The sequence below is a fragment of the Oncorhynchus masou genome, chromosome 13 (assembly GCF_036934945.1).
Source record: "Oncorhynchus masou masou isolate Uvic2021 chromosome 13, UVic_Omas_1.1, whole genome shotgun sequence".
Lineage (NCBI taxonomy): Eukaryota > Metazoa > Chordata > Actinopteri > Salmoniformes > Salmonidae > Oncorhynchus > Oncorhynchus masou.
This window is the reverse complement of record NC_088224.1, coordinates 12,298,438-12,318,222: the sequence shown is the minus strand read 5'-3', so window position 1 is coordinate 12,318,222 and position 19,785 is coordinate 12,298,438. Positions and strand designations below refer to the sequence as shown.

General features: G+C 38.1%; 1 protein-coding gene and 1 non-coding gene across 4 annotated transcripts in view; one reads left to right on the top strand and one right to left on the bottom strand.

The window, feature by feature from the left end:
• LOC135551748 (CUB and sushi domain-containing protein 3-like) overlaps positions 1-19,785 on the bottom strand; it is an 826,047-nt gene that overhangs the window by 798,878 nt on the left and 7,384 nt on the right. The window lies entirely within an intron of this gene.
• Positions 5,309-5,384, top strand: trnap-ugg (transfer RNA proline (anticodon UGG)). Its single transcript has one exon. It is a non-coding gene; the product is annotated as a tRNA-Pro (tRNA).

The following is a 19,785-nucleotide window of genomic DNA, read 5'->3' as shown; positions in this document are numbered from 1 at the left end:
TTTTACTATGCCATTTTTTAAGTCTTGCCTCACTTTATCCTTGACTTTTCTTAAATAAGCCGATATAACACACTATCTGTGTTAGAATCATAATATCACAAACAGAACTGGAGTTATAACCAGTTTAACGAGGGCATGTCATTTTTAGGGGAATGTTTTTCCCATGTTGCCCCTCCTTCTCCTAACGGTTCAAAGTGCAGTGCCCAGCTGTTATTCACACTGACAATTGCCTCGAAACGGAACCTAAAACCATACCGAAACTAATTTAGAACATATAACAACAGATTAAACAAATGGCGAGAAAGGGGGGGAATGGGTGAGATAATGAGCGAGGAAGTGAACGATGCATAATTATGTCATCACCAATTGTGTTCCACTATTCATTTGAATTCTAATCTCAGAATGTTATGTACCCTATATCATTCCACTGAATCACAGCAGTCTTATCAGTCTACTCTGACCTACTTGGAGCAGGATACACAGTGAGAGGGTGTGTAATTGTACATGTGGAACTGATTCATTCATCATTCCATAAGTCTGTGCACCAAACAAGCCATGTCAACGATACATCCCCACTTTCAACAATCCCTCTATTATATCAACCATATTGTAGGGTACATACTTGTTATATCCAACACAGGCCTGTGTTATCCAACACAGGCCTGTGTTATCCCACACAGGCCTGTGTAATCCAACACAGGCCTGTGTAATCCAACACAGGCCTGTGTAATCCAACACAGGCCTGTGTTATCCAACATAGGCCTGTGTTATCCAACATAGGCCTGGTAGTACTACAGCCAAAGCTTAATTGACAGACTACTAATTGGCCTGATAAGGTGCTTAAGTGCAGCTCTTTATATTAAGTCGAGATTGGGTTCTTGAGGAGAGGACTTTAAGAAGGAGGAAGGGAGGGAGGGAGTATCCTAATAGCCAAACTGGAGGTTATAGTGTCTGTCTGGTCAAAACAATCGACTCTCTGATGATCTGGTCTTATCTGCCCAACGACGAGCCTTGGTTGGACGATCGAAGCAAAGCAAAACAATTAAGAGACACTGCTGTCGCAAAGACAACACGGTCATCTGGGCAAATGAACATTAGATGAAAGATTAGACACAATTCTAGGATGACATTTACAGACATTGGCACTGCGTCTTTGTGAAAAAATGATATACAGAAAAAACTATTGAAAAAAAGAGAGTGAGGTACTCAGTGATGTGTTGTGTTGGATTTGCACCATAATGCTTTCTAAAAGTGATTTTTTTTGCCAAATGTTTTCAACTGAAATCAAATTTGCAATATTTGATTATAGTCCCTTGTTGCAAACAGAATGCATGTTTAGGAATATTTTTTATTCTGTACAGGCTTCCTTCTTTACACTGTCATTTAGGTTTGTATTGTGGAGTAACTACACAAGTAATGTTGTTGATCCTAGGGCTGAGGCGGTCATAAAATTTTGTCAGCCGGTGATTGCCAAGCAAATAACTCCCGGTCTTACAGTAATTGACTGTCAATTAACATAAACATATTTAGCATCGCCTGGCTTCCACACATAGCCTACAAGCCACTGATGCAGACCTTTGGAACATCTACATTTTAAAAAGTCTAATAAATCCACAAAATATAGCCTACACCATCATAATAAACCATTATTTATCTTAGACTGGTCTAAAAAAAATATGAAGAAAGTGTAGTCTATTTCAGAATAGTATACTCTGAGTTGTCCTTATGTTAGGCCCTGATCTGACTATGCCATGTGGCTGTGGGCTTCACTAGTTCAATTAGAAGACAAGATTAGCTTAGAATTCCGTGGCATTATTTTATATTATAGTATGAAGAATACAATTGAACAAAGCTGAATGAAAGAGAAAGGACATTTTTTTCCAAATTATTTGAGGGAGTGAACACATTCTGTGTTGAGGGGTTAACAAAGAAACAGGTCCTCCTATATGCTTCATTTTGAGTAATTTATGTATCTTTAGTTGTGATACAAATGTTGGGCTATATGTTTACATTTTTAATACATTCAAAGCTTGCATGATGCGACTGTCATGATGATTTGAAAAAACTTGCATGAAACACATGAGCTCTACTTTGTTTTTTTGCGCCGGCTGTACCCACTTCATCAGTCGCTCATTCACAATTTGACAAGTACTTGATAATGCATCAAACTTCCCGGCTGCATCAGATTTGTGTGGCCCTAATGCGCCCTAAAATAATCCATGGTGGCTGTTGTGCCCTTGGGTTAACTATAATAATTATATTTCCCTTCTCCCGACTGCATGCTGAAGCACCTCTCACACATGGCTCTCCATCACGTGATCTGGTCTTTTTCACAGGCTACAAGTGAAGACAGACACATCAGGGATGCAACTGCATGTGTTCCTATCCAATTCCGAGGAGCATATGGAATATATTGGAAGAATTGTCCACATTTCCTTTTTGTCAGCCAACAAGATGAGTAGGCCTAACAAACAGCAAAGCACTAGCGTATGTCAATCTACTTTCCCCCATAGTACAAAAGTTTACCTATTCTATTCTGTGTGAGAAATAAATATTAGTTTGGGACAGATGTGGGATGAGATAGATGTCACGCCCTGACCTTAGTCATCTTTGTTTTCTTTATTATATTGGTTAGGTCAGGGTGTGACAAGGGTGGTTTGTTAGTTTTTGTATTGTCTAGGGGGTTTTGTATGTCTAGGAGTTTTTGTAAGTGTAGGTGTTTATATGTCTATGGTTGCCTGAATTGGTTCTCAGAGGCAGCTGTTTATCGTTGTCGCTGATTGGGGATCATATTTAGGTAGCCATATTCCTTGGGTAATTTGTAGGTTATTAAACATATTCTATGTTTAGTTGCCAGTCTGCACTACTCATATTTGCTTCACGGTTCGTTTTGTTGTTTTGTTAGTTTAGTTCAGTGTTCTTTCCTTAACCTGTTACATCTATGGGGGCGCTATTTATTTTTGGATAAAAAGACGTGCCCGTTTTAAGCGCAATAGTTTGTCACAAAAAGATGCTTGACTATGCATATAATTGATAACTTTGGAAAGAAAACACTCTGACGTTTCCAGAACTGCAAAGATATTGTCTGTGAGTGCCCCAGAAGAGATGCTACAGGCAAAATCAAGATGAAACTTCAACCCGGAAATGAGTAGGATTTTTGAGGCTCTGTTTTTCATTGTCTCCTTATATGGCTGTGATTGGGCAAGGAATGAGCCTGCCCGAACTATCGTTTCCCCAAGGTGTCTGCAGGATTGTGACGTATTTGTAGGCATATCATTGGAAGATTGACCATAAGAGACTACATTTGCCAGGTGTCCGCCCGGTGTCCTCCGTCGAAATTGGTGCGTCATCTTCAACTGCACGTCTTTTTCCAAGCGATTCACCGGAGAAAGGAGACTACCACGAACGATATATCAATGAAGAGATATTTGAAAAACACATTGAGGATTGTTTCTAAACAGCGTTTGCCGTGTTTCAGTCGATATTATGGAGTTAATTTGGAAAACAGTTCGCCGTTTTGATGACTGAATTTTCGTTTTTTTTTTTGGTCCCCAAACGTGATGTACAAAACGGAGCGATTTCTCCTACACAAAGAATCTTTCAGGAAAAACTGAACATTTGCTATGTAACTGAGAGTCTCCTCATTGAAAACATCCGAAGTTCTTCAAAGGTAAATGATTTTATTTGAATCCTTTTCTGGTTTTTGCGCAAATGTTGCCCGCTAAATGCTACGCTAAATGCTACACTAGCTATCACAAATGCTTGTTTTGCTATGGTTCAAAAGCATATTTTGAAAATCTGAGATGACAGTGTTGTTAAGAAAAGGCTAAGCTTGAGAGCTAGCACATTCATTTCATTTCATTTGCGATTTTCATAAATAGTTAACGTTACGTTATGCTAATGAGCTTGAGGCTATAACTGGATGCAGGTTTTTTTCATAGCCAAACGTGAACAAAACGGAGCGATTTGTCCTACACAAATAATATATATTTTTTAAACTGAACATTTGCTATCTAACTGAGAGTCTCCTCATTGAAAACATCTGAAGTTCTTCAAAGGTAAATGATTTTATTTGAATGATTTTCTTGTTTTTGTGAAAATGTTGCTGGCTGAATTCTAGGCTTATAGCTATGCTAGGCATAGCATTCTGGGCAAAGAGTTCAATCTTGGTTTCATCAGACCAGAGAATATTGCAAACTCCAAGTGGGCTGTCATGTGCCTTTTACTGAGGAGTGGCTTCCGTCTGGTCACTCTACCATGGAGGCCTGATTGGTGGAGTGCTGTAGAGATAGTTGTCCTTCTGGAAGGTTCTCCCATCTCCACAAAGGAACTCTGGAGCTCTGTCAGTGGCCATTGGGTTCTTGGTCACTTCCCTGACCAAGGCCCTTCTCCCCCGATTGCTCAGTTTGGCCAGGCTCTGGGAAAGATTCTTCCAAACTTCTTCCATTTAAGAATGATGGAGGCCACCGTGTTCTTGGGGACCTTCAATGCTGCAGAAATGTATTAGTACCCAGATCTGTGCCTCAACATAATCCTGTCTCGGAGAGCTACGGATAATTCCTTTGACCTCATGGCTTGGTTATTGCACTGACATGCACTGTCAACTGTGGGACTTATATAGACAGGTATGTGCCTTTCCAAATCATGTCCAATCAATTGAATTTACCACAGGTGGACTCCAATCAAGTTGTAGAAATAGCTCAAGGATGATCAATGGAAACAGGATGCACCTGAGCTCAATGTCGAGTCTTATAACAAAGGGTCTGAATACTTCTGTAAATAAGGTATTTTATTTTTGTAATTATGGGGTATTGTGTGTAGGTTAATGAGGATTTATTTTTTATTTCATCCCTTTTTAGAATAAGGCTGAAACGTAACATAATGTGGAAAAGGTGAAGGGGTCTGAATACTTTCCCGAATGCACTATATACTATTACGAAGACTATACATTTAAATACTTAAAAAGATCTGTTTCTGGGAGACAGTGCTGAGACTTGTCTACAGATGTTGATTCCCCTGGTGTACCCAGTGGAGCATCTGGACTTGAACTTATAATTGACTGTGGGTATCAGGCGCTCAGCTGGAAGCATATCGATCACCAGGCACTGACTTGGAGGGCCATTAAGTTGTGGCTAAACATCATTGAAGAATTGTGAGATGGACAGCTTTGTCGGTGTCCTCCGTGCCGAGCCAGCTCCTCTTTCCTCTTGGGATCTAACGATTGCACGTCGGCCAGATCACAAGACAATCTCCACACACACAAACACACAGACGTACACACAAACAGACGTACACACAGACAGACGTGGGTCCTGTGTGGCTCAGTCGGTAGAGCATGGCGCTTGGAACGCCAAGCGTCGTGGGTTCGATTCCCGCTGGGACCACCCATATGTAAGAGTAGTGGCCCCAGCCGACTTGTAAGTCGCTTTGGACAAAAGCGTCTGCTAAATGGGATATATATATATATATTTTATATATATACGTACACACAGACAGACGTAGGGTTGCAAAGTTACTGGTAATTTAGTTTCTTCAGTAATTTTGGTAATTAACAGGACATTTATTGCAATCTATTGTAATTTTGGTCATTTATAAATGAATAACTTTTTACATATATAGTATTCATTTTTTTATACCTGTGTCCATATTGTTCTTCCAATTGGTTCACTGTCACGCCCTGACCTTAGATATCTCTGTTTTCTATATATTGTGGTTAGATCGGGGTGTGACTCGGGTGTGTTCTCTAGTTTTTTTTGTATGTCTAGGGTTTTTGCAGGTCTAGGTGTTTTTGTATATCTATGTTGGCCGGATATGGTTCCCAAACAGAGACAACTGTTTATCATTGTCTCTGATTGGGGATCATATTTAGGCAGGCCCCCCCCCCCCCACTTTCTGGTGTGGGATCTTGTGTAGTTGCCTGTCAGCACTATATTGTATAGCTTCACGTTTTGGTTGTTATTTTGTTAGTTTGTTCGGTGTTCATCCTTTTAATAAAGAGAATGTACGCATACCACACTGCGCCTTGGTCCGATTCTTTCATGACACTCATTCATCTCCCCTCCTCTCATCTTGTATCTATTCCCCAGGTCATTGCTGTAAATGAGAATGTGTTCACAGTCAACTTACCTGGTAAAATAAGGGTTAAATAAAATTACAAGTCCATTAGTTTCTAGTACATAGACCATATTGTTAAAGAGTAAATAACCTAATTAATGAAGAAAAAAAAATCTAATCAACAACGGCATTACTTCTGCAACTCTTTCAACCATTTACTTTTTTCACAACTACCACCAGTTTGGACGCAAAACCATTGACAAAAAAAATACATATTAACATAGTAAACTAAATAAAAGTGTGTAAAAAGAATAAATAAAGAATATTTAATGCTGAAACTTTTATATTAAAACAACAAATGGTATTCACTAAGTTGATTGCTTATTTTTAAGTCATCTTATTTAATTATTGCATATATTTTGCATGTCAAATCAAATCAAATTTTATTTGTCACATACACATGGTTAGCAGATGTTAATGCGAGTGTAGCGAAATGCTTGTGCTTCTAGTTCCGACAATGCAGTAATAACCAAAAAGTAATCTAACTAACAATTCCAAAACTACTGTCTTATACACAAGTGTAAGGGGATAAAGAATATGTACATAAAGATATATGAATGAGTGATGGTACAGAGCAGCATAGGCAAGGCCAGAGAGAGGGCCCGAGAAAATTACAGACAGGTGAAAATCTGAAGTACTCAAAAGATCCACTAGATGTCTTGTGACAGATTACATAAAACCCTTGAAAGATACCCAAATTTGGGTAGTTTACTGGTAAACATATTAATATACCCTCTTTTTGAAACTCTAGACACACACATATGGGCAAACATTTCTGTAATACTCTTTGGATGGAGAGGCAAGTGAGCTGTACTAAACTAGGGAGATCTGGCACCATTATAAAACTGAAATCACTTGTCGCTTGTCATCATCCCCCAATCTGCACATTACACATTCATCGCTGCTCCTGAATAAAACATGAGGACATATCTAACTGAACAGGAGGAACAGTCTAACATTAGGACATATCTAACTGAACAGGGGGAACAATCTAACATTAGGACATATCTAACTGAACAGGGGGAACAGTCTAACATTAGGACATATCTAACTGAACAGGGGGAACAGTCTAACATTAGGACATATCTAACTGAACAGGGGGAACAGTCCAACATTAGGACATATCTAACTGAACAGGGGGAACATTGAACAGGGGGAACAGTCCAACATTAGGACATATCTAACTGAACAGGGGGAACAGTCTAACATTAGGACATATCTAACTGAACAGGAGGAACAGTCTAACATTAGGACATATCTAACTGAACAGGGGGAACAGTCTAACATTAACATTAGGACATATCTAACTGAACAGGGGGGAACAGTCTAACATTACGACATATCTAACTGAACAGTATTTTTCAGTAGGACATATCTAACTTTTTTCAACAGTATTTTTTGTAACAGCATCTGAGCTGTTACAGGGGGAAAGTCTAACATTAGGACATTATGGAGCAATGAATGACTTGAGCTTTGAAAAGGAATTCAGGAAGAAAATAAGAATATCTGTTATGGTGCTACTTGGTTGAGATCATGGATGGCCTTCTGTTACGCGACACTGACACTGTACTAGAAAAGGACACCCCTTTGAGAATGAGTTCATTTGTGCTTTGGGAGAGAGGGGGGCGAAAAGGGAGCAGACATTTTGACAAGGCCCAATGAAGGTTAATGAAGTGCAAAAAGCATGTGTTGTCTGACACGAAAGCAGTGCAGCATGACACAGTGATTACACAGGCAAACACGGATCAATACCAGCCAGACCACACTGGAACTGCCCAGGTATGCAGAACAACTGGAGAAGAAAGCTGCTTCAGGAAACAGGTCAAGTAACGGAATTGACATACAATCCTATATAATTCCTACAAGTTATAATATGGAAGAGAGAGGTAAAGAGAGAGAGAGAGAGAGAGAGAGAGAGAGAGAGAGAGAGAGAGAGAGAGAGGAGAGAAGGGTGAGAAAGAAAGAACGGGATGGTAGTGGGAATGGTGATGGTGCTTTAGAAGGGCAAAGCACTGCTTCTCCAGTTGGAACACTTGACATTTTAAACAGAGTTTGAAAGTCCCCCCAGAAAGGTAACATTACATTTGTAGTAGGGGCCAGAAGAAAACACACCATGAATCAGACTTAAGTGTGCTGACACTGTAGGAATGACATTTAGGTTCAAAGAGCTCAGTATTCCTCATGCTCAGAAGGGTTCTCTCCCCTAACACTGAATTCAGTATTCCTCATGCTCAGAAGGGTTCTCCCCCCTAACACTGAGTTCAGTATTCATCATGCTCAGAAGGGTTCTCTCCCCTAACACTGAGTTCAGTATTCGTCATGCTCAGAAGGGTTCTCCCCCTAACACTGAGTTCAGTATTCATCATGCTCAGAAGGGTTCTCTCCCCTAACACTGAGTTCAGTATTCCTCATGCTCAGAAGGGTTCTCCCCTAACACTGAGTTCAGTATTCCTCATGCTCAGAAGAAGGGTTCTCTCCCCACTGAGTTCAACACTGAGTTCAGTATTCCTCATATCTCCCCTAACACTGAGTTCAGTATTCCTCATGCTCAGAAGGGTTCTCTCCCCTAACACTGAGTTCAGTATTCATCATGCTCAGAAGGGTTCTCTCCCCTAACACTGAGTTCAGTATTCCTCATGCTCAGAAGGGTTCTGAGTTCTCCCCTAACACTGAGTTCAGTATTCATCATGCTCAGAAGGGTTCTCTCCCCTAACACTGAGTTCAGTATTCATCATGCTCAGAAGGGTTCTCTCCCCTAACACTGAGTTCAGTATTCCTCATGCTCAGAAGGGTTCTTCCCCTAACACTGAGTTCAGTATTCCTCATGCTCAGAAGGGTTCTCTCCCCTAACACTGAGTTCAGTATTCATCATGCTCAGAAGGGTTCTCCCCTAACACTGTCTGATACTGAGTTGTATTCCTCATGCTCAGGAGGGTTCTCCCCCTAACACTGTTGATCGAGGTGAGTGTATTTACTGTATTCAATCAAAGATAAATGGATTAATTAATGGATGGATGAATGAATTAACGAATTAATGGATGAATTGATGAATTAATGAATTAATGTGTGGATGAATGAATGAATAGGACAGTATCTACACAAAGGGATATTATTTTCCTTGTAGTGTATAGCTGTTCACTTCTGGGGCTTTTTGAGAGCAGCTAGCCTCACTGTAAAACTGTAGGAGTCATGAAAAGCTGATTAAGAGACCCGGTATTTATACACTGGCTACACACTGGTGGAATCAACGTTGTTCCCACATAATTTAAATTAAATTAAGTTGATCCACTGCGGAATAGATGGTTAATTGACCTCTGTGTCGTGGGTAGAAACTAAAAAAATTGTACTTCTGTTTATTGGAATTAATAGCAGGGTAATTTCGTAAAAATACCAAATGTCTGTGAAGATTAATTCAGCAAACTGTATCTAATGTGGGCTTGTGAGCTCTTAAATGAAATGTAAGTTTGTCCCTTTCACGAAAACCAATAGCAGCTCAGTCCCTGACACAACTCAGCAAACAAGATAATTACACTCAGGCAACCTGTGGGACACCCCAAAATGTCAGAGCCTCTCTGTAATTGCATGGGATATGCAACCCATCTCCATCTCATCCAAACCAAAGCAAGATTCAAAACTGCTGTCCTCTGTACCCTCTCTGACACACATTCACTAAAGCCTTAATGATCGCTAATGGTTTATTAAGATGAGCAAGTAAGACAATGTTCCTATGTAGCACAACATTGGCATTCACTAAGGGAATTAACATAGTCCATTGGAGTGTTTCCCCTCCAATCCACTGCTGTGACTATTACCTTATCTAAAACAGCCATCTCCCTCCAATCCCCTGCTGTGACTATTACCTTATCTAAAACAGCCAACTCCCTCCAATCCACTGCTGTGACTATTACCTTACCTAAAACAGCCATCTCCCTCCAATCCACTGCTGTGACTATTACCTTACCTAAAACAGCCATCTCCCTCCAATCCACTGCTGTAACTATTACCTTATCTAAAACAGCCATCTCCCTCCAATCCACTGCTGTGACTATTACCTTATCTAAAACAGCCAACTCCTCCAATCCACTGCTGTGACTATTACCTTATCTAAAACAGCCATCTCCCTCCAATCCACTGCTGTAACTATTACCTTATCTAAAACAGCCAACTCCCTCCAATCCACTGCTGTGACTATTACCTTATCTAAAACAGCCATCTCCCTCCAATCCACTGCTGTGACTATTACCTTATCTAAAACAGCCATCTCCTCCAATCCACTGCTGTGACTATTACCTTATCTAAAACAGCCATCTCCCTCCAATCCACTGCTGTGACTATTACCTTACCTAAAACAGCCATCTAAAACAGCCCTCCAATCCACTGCTGTGACTATTACCTTATCTAAAACAGCCATCTCCCTCCAATCCCTGCTGATTTGACATTTATTACCTCCTCCGTACGCAAAACCCTTTGGAGTCAAGCATTGTTGTCCCCTGGCCCAGAGCCACAGTGGATTGCTGGAGGGGAAACAAGGACCTTATTTAACATTTCAGCCCCCTACTGCTTCCTTCTCAATTTCTGTCACTTCCTGATTTCAGCCCCATACTGCTCCATCTCAAATACTGTCCTCCTGATTTCAGCCACTGCTGCTCCCATCTCAATTACTGTCACTTCCTTATAATACTCCCATCTCATTACTGTCACTTCCTGATTTCTAAAACTCCCAACTGCTTCCATCTCAATTACTGTCACTTCCTGATTTCACCTTATCTAAAACAGCCATCTCCCATCTCAATTACTGATTTGACATTTATTGGCGCCCCTACTGCTTCCATCTCAATTTCTGTCACTTTGATTTCAAGCTGATTGTTGTCCCCGATGTGGCCCAGAGCCACAGTGGATTGCTGGAGGGGAAACAAGGACCTTATTTAACATTTCAGCCCCATACTGCTTCCTATCTCAATTTCTGTCACTTCCTGATTTCAGCCCCATACTGCTCCTATCTCAATTACTGTCACTTCCTGATTTCAGCCCCTAATACTCCCATCTCAATTACTGTCACTTCCTGATTTCAGCCCCCTAATACTCCCATCTCAATTACTGTCACTTCCATCTGACTTCCTGATTTCAGCCCCTAATACTCCCATCTCAATTACTGTCACTTCCTGATTTCAGCCCCCTAATACTCCCATCTCAATTACTGTCACTTCCTGATTTCAGCCCCCTAATACTCCCATCTCAATTACTGTCACTTCCTGATTTCAGCCCCTAATACTACCATCTCAATTACTGTCACTTCCTGATTTCAGCCCCTAATACTACCATCTCAATTACTGTCACTTCCTGATTTCAGCCCCCTAATACTACCATCTCAATTACTGTCACTTCCTGATTTCACTCCCTACTGCTTCCATCTCAATTACTGTCACTTCCTGATTTCAGCCCCATAATACTACCATCTCAATTACTGTCACTTCCTGATTTCAGCCCCATACTACTACCATCTCAATTACTGTCACTTCCTGATTTCAGCTCCATACTGCTTCTATCTCAATTACTGTCACTCTTCCTGATTTCAGCACCATACTGCTCCTATCTCAATTACTGTCACTTCCTGATTTCAGCCCCCTAATACTACCATCTCAATTACTGTCACTTCCTGATTTCAGCCCCTAATACTACCATCTCAATTACTGTCACTTCCTGATTTCACCCCTACTGCTTCCTTCTCAATTTCTGTCACTTCCTGATTTCAGCCCCCTAATACTACCATCTCAATTACTGTCACTTCCTGATTTCAGCCCCTAATACTCTCCATCTCAATTACTGTCACTTCCTGATTTCAGCCCCCTAATACTCCCATCTCAATTACTGTCACTTCCTGATTTCAGCCCCCTAATACTACCATCTCAATTACTGTCACTTCCTGATTTCAGCCCCTAATACTACCATCTCAATTACTGTCACTTCCTGATTTCAGCCCCCTAATACTACCATCTCAATTACTGTCACTTCCTGATTTCACTCCCTACTGCTTCCATCTCAATTACTGTCACTTCCTGATTTCAGCCCCTAATACTCCCATCTCAATTACTGTCACTTCCTGATTTCAGCCCCTAATACTACCATCTCAATTACTGTCACTTCCTGATTTCAGCCCCCTAATACTACCATCTATTACTGTCACTTCCTGATTTCACGCCCATCTCATCTCATTTACTGTCACTTCCTGATTTCAGCCCCCTAATACTACCATCTCAATTACTGTCACTTCCTGATTTCACTCCCTACTGCTTCCATCTCAATTACTGTCACTTCCTGATTTCAGCCCCATAATACTACCATCTCAATTACTGTCACTTCCTGATTTCAGCCCCCTAATACTCCCATCTCAATTACTGTCACTTCCTGATTTCAGCCCCCTAATACTACCATCTCAATTACTGTCACTTCCTGATTTCACTCCCTACTGCTTCCATCTCAATTACTGTCACTTCCTGATTTCAGCCACTACTAATCCCATCTCAATTACTGTCACTTTCTGAGTTCAGCACCATACTGCTCTACTCCCAAAATCCTCAGGAGTACCAGAAATCATAGTTAGAATGTTACCAGAATTCAGCCCCTAATTTCCACCCTACCAGTCTGTGTATTACGGTAAAACCCTGATCTGACTCCATCCTTCTCTTTCCTCTATACAGGTACAAAAAGCAAGCAAAAAACACCCTGTAGAGAAAGTAATTTAGCATTCTAAGGAATGACACAGAGGTTAATACTACGGCCAGGTTCATAGTGACCATGGAGCCGGCAGCTGTGCTCACTGTCAACGCAGGAGACACCGGTACACATGGTCAAAGGCCACCCTTGTACAGAGCACAGCCCAGCTGAGGCTCATAAAGAAGCAGGCGCCTTTGTACGGGATACTACGTTTTTGTTTTTTACTTTTCAGCAGAAACAGTAACAATCGTATGGAAAGGAGAGTAGATTAAATTAAATGAGTTTATTAGTCACATGCACGTGGGGCAGATGTCATTGCAGGATACAATAAAATTCTTATGCTATCTACAAGGGGAGTAGAGATTGAAAAGGAGAGTAGAGATTGAAAAGGAGAGTAGAGATTGAAAAGGAGAGTAGAGATTGAAAAGGAGAGTAGAGATTGAAAAGGAGAGTAGAGATTGAAAAGGAGAGTAGAGATTGAAAAGGAGAGTGGAGCCCGAAAAGGAGAGTAGAGATTTGAGCTGTTATGCTACACCTTTATTCAGTGTTAGTGTTACAGACAGGTTCCATGCTATATATATATTTCCTTATAAAAGAAACAAAGAAATATCAAAGACAAAAGGGAAACAAGCTCTGCCTGTAACTGGGTCCTCCAAACACGTGTGAGACAGGTGTGATTTGAGAGTGCACAGATTCCCTTGACACGAGCTTCTGCTCAAATGAGGCTGACAGCAGGCACAGCGGTAGAGAACAAGAGGCTCCATGTGAAGAAAATGAATGAGGAAATACATCACCCAACAACTGCACTCAACTGTTTTTTTCTCCCAATAATTACAGAGGCAAAGTCAGGACCAAACCCCATGATGGAAATGTCCCCTCCCAGGCAAGAGGTTAACGTTGTACCCTTTCCTCCCTCTCGGTTGTCTGCGTTCATTGGCAGGCTCTGATGGGTGATGATGAAGCATCTCTCTCACACAGACCATTGCTCTCTCCTTGAAGTACCCTGGCATCAGATGCTACTAGACCCTCTTTATGAAAGAAAGTCACAGGGAGGAACCAAGGGCAGTGGTTCAGAGGACCAGAGCCAAGGAAAAAGCAACGGACTGTAAATTGAGTAGGACTGGCATTTTAGAAAGCACACAGACCCACAGCAACCCTCCATACATCATCCTGGAAGTAATTTATCAACAACATAAACAGCATGAAGGGACTTGATGATACCACAGTTAGATAATGGGTCCCTAATTGGAAAACCAACTGACTGTAATAAAAAGACAAGACATTTCCTGTAGGGGTAAATACAATAGGAAAGTTCCTAATGTGTCTATAGTCTGATAATTAACATGGTCACTATAATTAACATGGTCCGTATAATTAACATGGTCACTAGGATTAACAATTGTCCGTATAATTAACATGGTCACTATGATTAACATGGTCACTATGATTAACATGGTCACTACGATTAACATGGTCACTATGATTAACATGGCCAGTATAATTAACATGGTCACTATGATTAACATGGTCACTATGATTAACATGGTCACTATAATTAACATGGCCAGTATAATTAACATGGTCACTATGATTAACATGGTCACTATGATTAACATGGTCAGTAAATTAACATGGTCACTATGATTAACATGTTCAGTATACATTTACATGAAACGTATAATGAACATAGTCACAGTGCCCATTGTAGCTTTAATGACCTACATGACCAAAAGGGAGAACGGAAAGTGCAGATGTGATTTGAAGCTAAAATTTCAGCAGATGTTCATTGAACAAAACAATGTGAAATGTGAATTCATTATATGCTCTGAATAACTGTAGGGCTGAAGAAAATCAGGCTGGATGAAGCCCTCCACCAGCCTAGGCAAGATTCTCATGAAGACAGTCAGACGTCTAGACCAGAGAGACAGTGTTATAGGTTTGTGCCCGAGTCTTTTCGAGAGGTATGACCAAACAGTCTCCAGCACCAACTGGCAAACTCTCCACACAACACCTCCCTACAGTATGAGTGAGGTCAGCCCACGGCAAAGAAAGAGTTCACTGGTGTCTTACAATCTACCAAACTGACCACATGCAGTCCTATCAGATCAGTGTTGCTGGTATAACTCCACTGTGGATGTCCACTCACATTACATAATATCCTGGTTGCACTGTATGGTTAGTCATTAGATGACTCATCATACAACAGCTCTGAGATGGTGAACTCTAGAGAAATCCAGAAAGAATCCTAGAGAATGTATAAAGAATCCTAGAGCATGTATAAAGAATCCTAGAGCATGTATAAAGAATCCTAGAGAATGTATAAAGAATCCTAGAGCATGTATAAAGAATCCTAGAGCATGTATAAAGAATCCTAGAGTATAAAGAATCCTAGAGTGTATAAAGAATCCTAGAGCATGTATAAAGAATCCTAGAGAATGTATAAAGAATCCTAGAGAATGTATAAAGAATCCTAGAGCATGTATGAAGCTAGAGAATTATAAAGAATCCTAGAGCATGTATAATCTAGAGAATGTATAAAGAATCCTAGAGTTCCATGTATATCCTAGAGAATGTATAATCCTAGAGAATGTATAAAGAATCCAAAGAAATATCAAAGACAAAAATGTATAAAAACAAGAATCCTAGAGCATGTAAAGAATCCTAGAGCATGTATCCAAAGAATCCTAGAGAATGTATAAAGATCCAGAGCATGTGAATCCTAGAGAATGTATAAAGAATCCTAGAGAATGATAAAGAGCTCCTGAATCAAAAGAAGGCTGAGAGAATGTATAAAGAATCCTAGAGAATGTATAAAGAATCCTAGAGCATGTATAAAGAATCCTAGAGAATGTATAAAGAATCCTAACAACTGTATCAACTGAATCTCAGGACCAAGAATGTGTATAAAGAATCCTAGAGAATGTATAAAGAATCCTAGAGAATGTATAAAGAATCCTAGAGAATGTATAAAGAATCCTAGAGAATGTATAAATAACCTAGAGAATTATAAAGAATCCCTAGAGCATGTATAAAGAATCTGATGTATAAAGAATCTGATGGGAATGATAAAGAATCTTAGAGAATGTATAAAGAATCACAGACCATGCTATCTCCTTGAAGTACCCTAAAGAATCAGAATGTATAAAGAATCCTAGAGCATTTATAAAGAATCCTAGAGAATGTATAAAGAATCCAAGAGCATGTATAAAGAATCCTAGAGAATGTATAAAGAATCCTACAGAATGTATAAATTGAGAATGTATAAAGCATTTTAGAGCATGTATAAAGACCCACAGCAATGTATAAAGAATCCTAGAGAATTTATAAAGAATCATAAAAGTATAAAGAACTGAGAGCATGTATAAAAGAAACCTAGACTGTAATAAAAAGACAAGACATTTCCTGTAAGGGGTAAATACAATAGGAAAGTTCCTAATGTGTCTAATGTAATATAAAGAATCCTAGAGAATGTATAAAGAATCCAAGAGCATGTATAAAGAATCCTAGAGAATGTATAAAGAATCCTAAGAATGTATATAGAATCTAGAGAATTATAAAGAATCCTATAATTATAAAGAATCCTAGATAATGTATAATGAATCACTAGATAATGTATAAAGAATCCTAGAATTATAATGAATCACTAGAGAATGTATAATGAATCCTATGATTAACATGTATAAAGAATCCTAACATGGTATAAAGAATCCTAGACATGCCAGTATAATTAACATGTCACTAAGATTAACATGGTATAAAGAATTAACATGGTCACTATAATTAACATGTATAAAGAATAATTAACAAGGTCACTATGATTAAATGGTCACTATGATTAACAAGTCAGATAATTAACATGGTCACTAGATTAAATGTTCAGTATAAAGAATCTAGAACAGTGCTTTAAGCATGTATAAAGAATCCTAGAGAATGTACAAAGAATCACAGTGCCCATTGTATAAAGAATGACCTACATGTACCAAAATCCTAGAGAATGTATAAAGTCCAGCATGTGATTTGAATGCTAAAGAATCCAGCAGATGTTCATTGAATGTATAAACAATCCTAGAGAATGTGAATTCATTAGAATGCTCTGAATAATCTGTAGGGCTGAAGAAAATCAGAGAATGTATAAAGAATCCAGAGAATGTATAAAGAATTCTCATGAAGACAGTCAGACGTCTAGACCAAGAGACAGTGTTATAGGTTTGTGAATGTATAAAGTATGACCAAAATGTATAAAGAACCTAGAGAATGTATAAAGAATCTAGACATGTATAAAGAATCCTAGAGAATGTATAAAGAAGCCTAGAGAATGTATAAAGAATCCTGAGTGTATAAAGAATCCTAGAAATGTATAAAGAATCCTAGAGATGTATAAAGAATTGCATGTATAAAACTCCAGATGGATGTCCTACTCACATTACATAATATCCTGGTTGCACTGTATGGTTAGTCATTAGATGACTCATCATACAAAAGCTCTAGAGATGGTGAACTCTAGAGAAATCCATAAAGAATCCTAGAGAATGTATAAAGAATCCTAGAGCATGTATAAAGAATCCTAGAGAATGTATAAAGAATCCTAGAGAATGTATAAAGAATCCTAGAGCATGAATAAAGAATCTAGAGCATGTATAAAGAATCCTAGAGAATGTATAAAGAATCCTAGAGCATGTATAAAGAATCCTAGAGAATGTATAAAGAATCCTAGAGCATGTATAAAGAATCCTAGAGAATGTATAAAGAATCCTAGAGAATGTATAAAGAATCCTAGAGCATGTATAAAGAATCCTAGAGAATGTATAAAGAATCCTAGAGAATGTATAAAGAATCCTAGAGAATGTATAAAGAATCCTAGAGAATGTATAAAGAATCTAGAGAATGTATAAAGAATCTTAGAGCATGTATAAAGAATCCTAGAGAATGTATAAAGAATCCTAGAGCATGTATAAAGAATCCTAGAGCATGTATAAAGAATCCTAGAGAATGTATAAAGAATCCAAGAGCATGTATAAAGAATCCTAGAGAATGTATAAAGAATCCAAGAATGTATAAAGAATCTAGAGAATGTATAAAGAATCCTAGAGAATGTATAAAGAATCCTAGAGAATGTATAAAGAATCCTAGAGAATGTATAAAGAATCCTAGAGAATGTATAAAGAATCCTAGAGAATGTATAAAGAATCCTAGAGAATGTATAAAGAATCCTAGAGAATGTATAAAGAATCCTAGAGAATGTATAAAGAATCCTAGAGAATGTATAAAGAATCCTAGAGCATGTATAAAGAATACCTAGAGAATGTATAAAGAATCCAAGAGAATGTATAAAGAATCCTAGAGAATGTATAAAGAATCCTAGAGCATGTATAAAGAATCCTAGAGAATGTATAAAGAATCCTAGAGAATGTATAAAGAATCCTAGAGAATGTATAAAGAATCCTAGAGAATGTATAAAGAATCTTAGAGCATGTATAAAGAATCCTAGAGAATGTATAAAGAATCCTAGAGAATGTATAAAGAATCCTAGAGAATGTATAAAGAATCCTAGAGAATGTATAAAGAATCCTAGAGAATGTATAAAGAATCCTAGAGAATGTATAAAGAATCCTAGAGAATGTATAAAGAATCCTAGAGAATGTATAAAGAATCCTAGAGAATGTATAAAGAATCTTAGAGAATGTATAAAGAATCCTAGAGAATGTATAAAGAATCCTAGAGAATGTATAAAGAATCCTAGAGAATGTATAAAGAATCCAAGAGAATGTTATAAAGAATCCTAGAGAATGTATAAAGAATCCTAGAGAATGTATAAAGAATCCAAGAGAATGTATAAAGAATCCTAGAGAATGTTATAAAGAATCCTAGAGAATGTATAAAGAATCCTAGAGAATGTATAAAGAATCCTAGAGAATGTTATAAAGTATCATAGAGAATGTATAAAGAATACTAGAGAATGTATAAAGAATCCTAGAGAATGTATAAAGAATCCTAGAGAATGTATAAGAATCCTAGAGAATGTTATAAATAATCCTAGAGAATGTATAAAGAATCCTAGAGAATGTATAAAGAATCCTAGAGAATGTATAAAGAATCCTAGAGAATGTATAAAGAATACTGAGAATGTTATAAAGAATCCTAGAGAATGTATAAAGAATCCTAGAGAATGTATAAAGAATCCTAGAGAATGTATAAAGAATCCTAGAGAATGTATAAAGAATCCTAGAGAATGTATAAAGAATCCTAGAGAATGTATAAAGAATCCTAGAGAATGTATAAAGAATCCTAGAGAATGTATAAAGAATCCTAGAGAATGTATAAAGAATCCTAGAGAATGTATAAAGAATCCTAGAGAATTTATAAAGAATCCTAAGAATTTATAAAGAATCATAGAGAATGTATAAAGAATCCTAGAGAATGTTTAAAGAATCCAAGAATGTATAATGAATCCTAGAGAATGTATAATGAATCCTAGAGAATTTATAAAGAATCCTAGAGAATGTATAAAGAATCCTAGAGAATTTATAAAGAATCATAGAGAATGTATAAAGAATCCTAGAGAATGTATAAAGAATCCTAGAGAATGTATAAAGAATACCTAGAGAATGTATAAAGAATCCTAGAGAATGTATAAAGAATCCTAGAGAATGTATAAAGAATCCTAGAGAATGTATAAAGAATCCTAGAGAATGTATAAAGAATCCTAGAGAATGTATAAAGAATACTAGAGAATGTATAAAGAATCGTAGAGAAAGTACAAAGTATCGTAGAGAAAGTATAAAGAATCCTAGAGAATGTATGAAGAATCCTAGAGAATGTTATAAAGAATCCTAGAGAATGTTATAAAGAATCCTAGAGAATGTATAAAGAATCCTAGAGAATGTATGAAGAATCCTAGAGAATGTTATAAAGAATCCTAGAGAATGTTAGAAAGAATCCTAGAGAAAGTATAAAGAA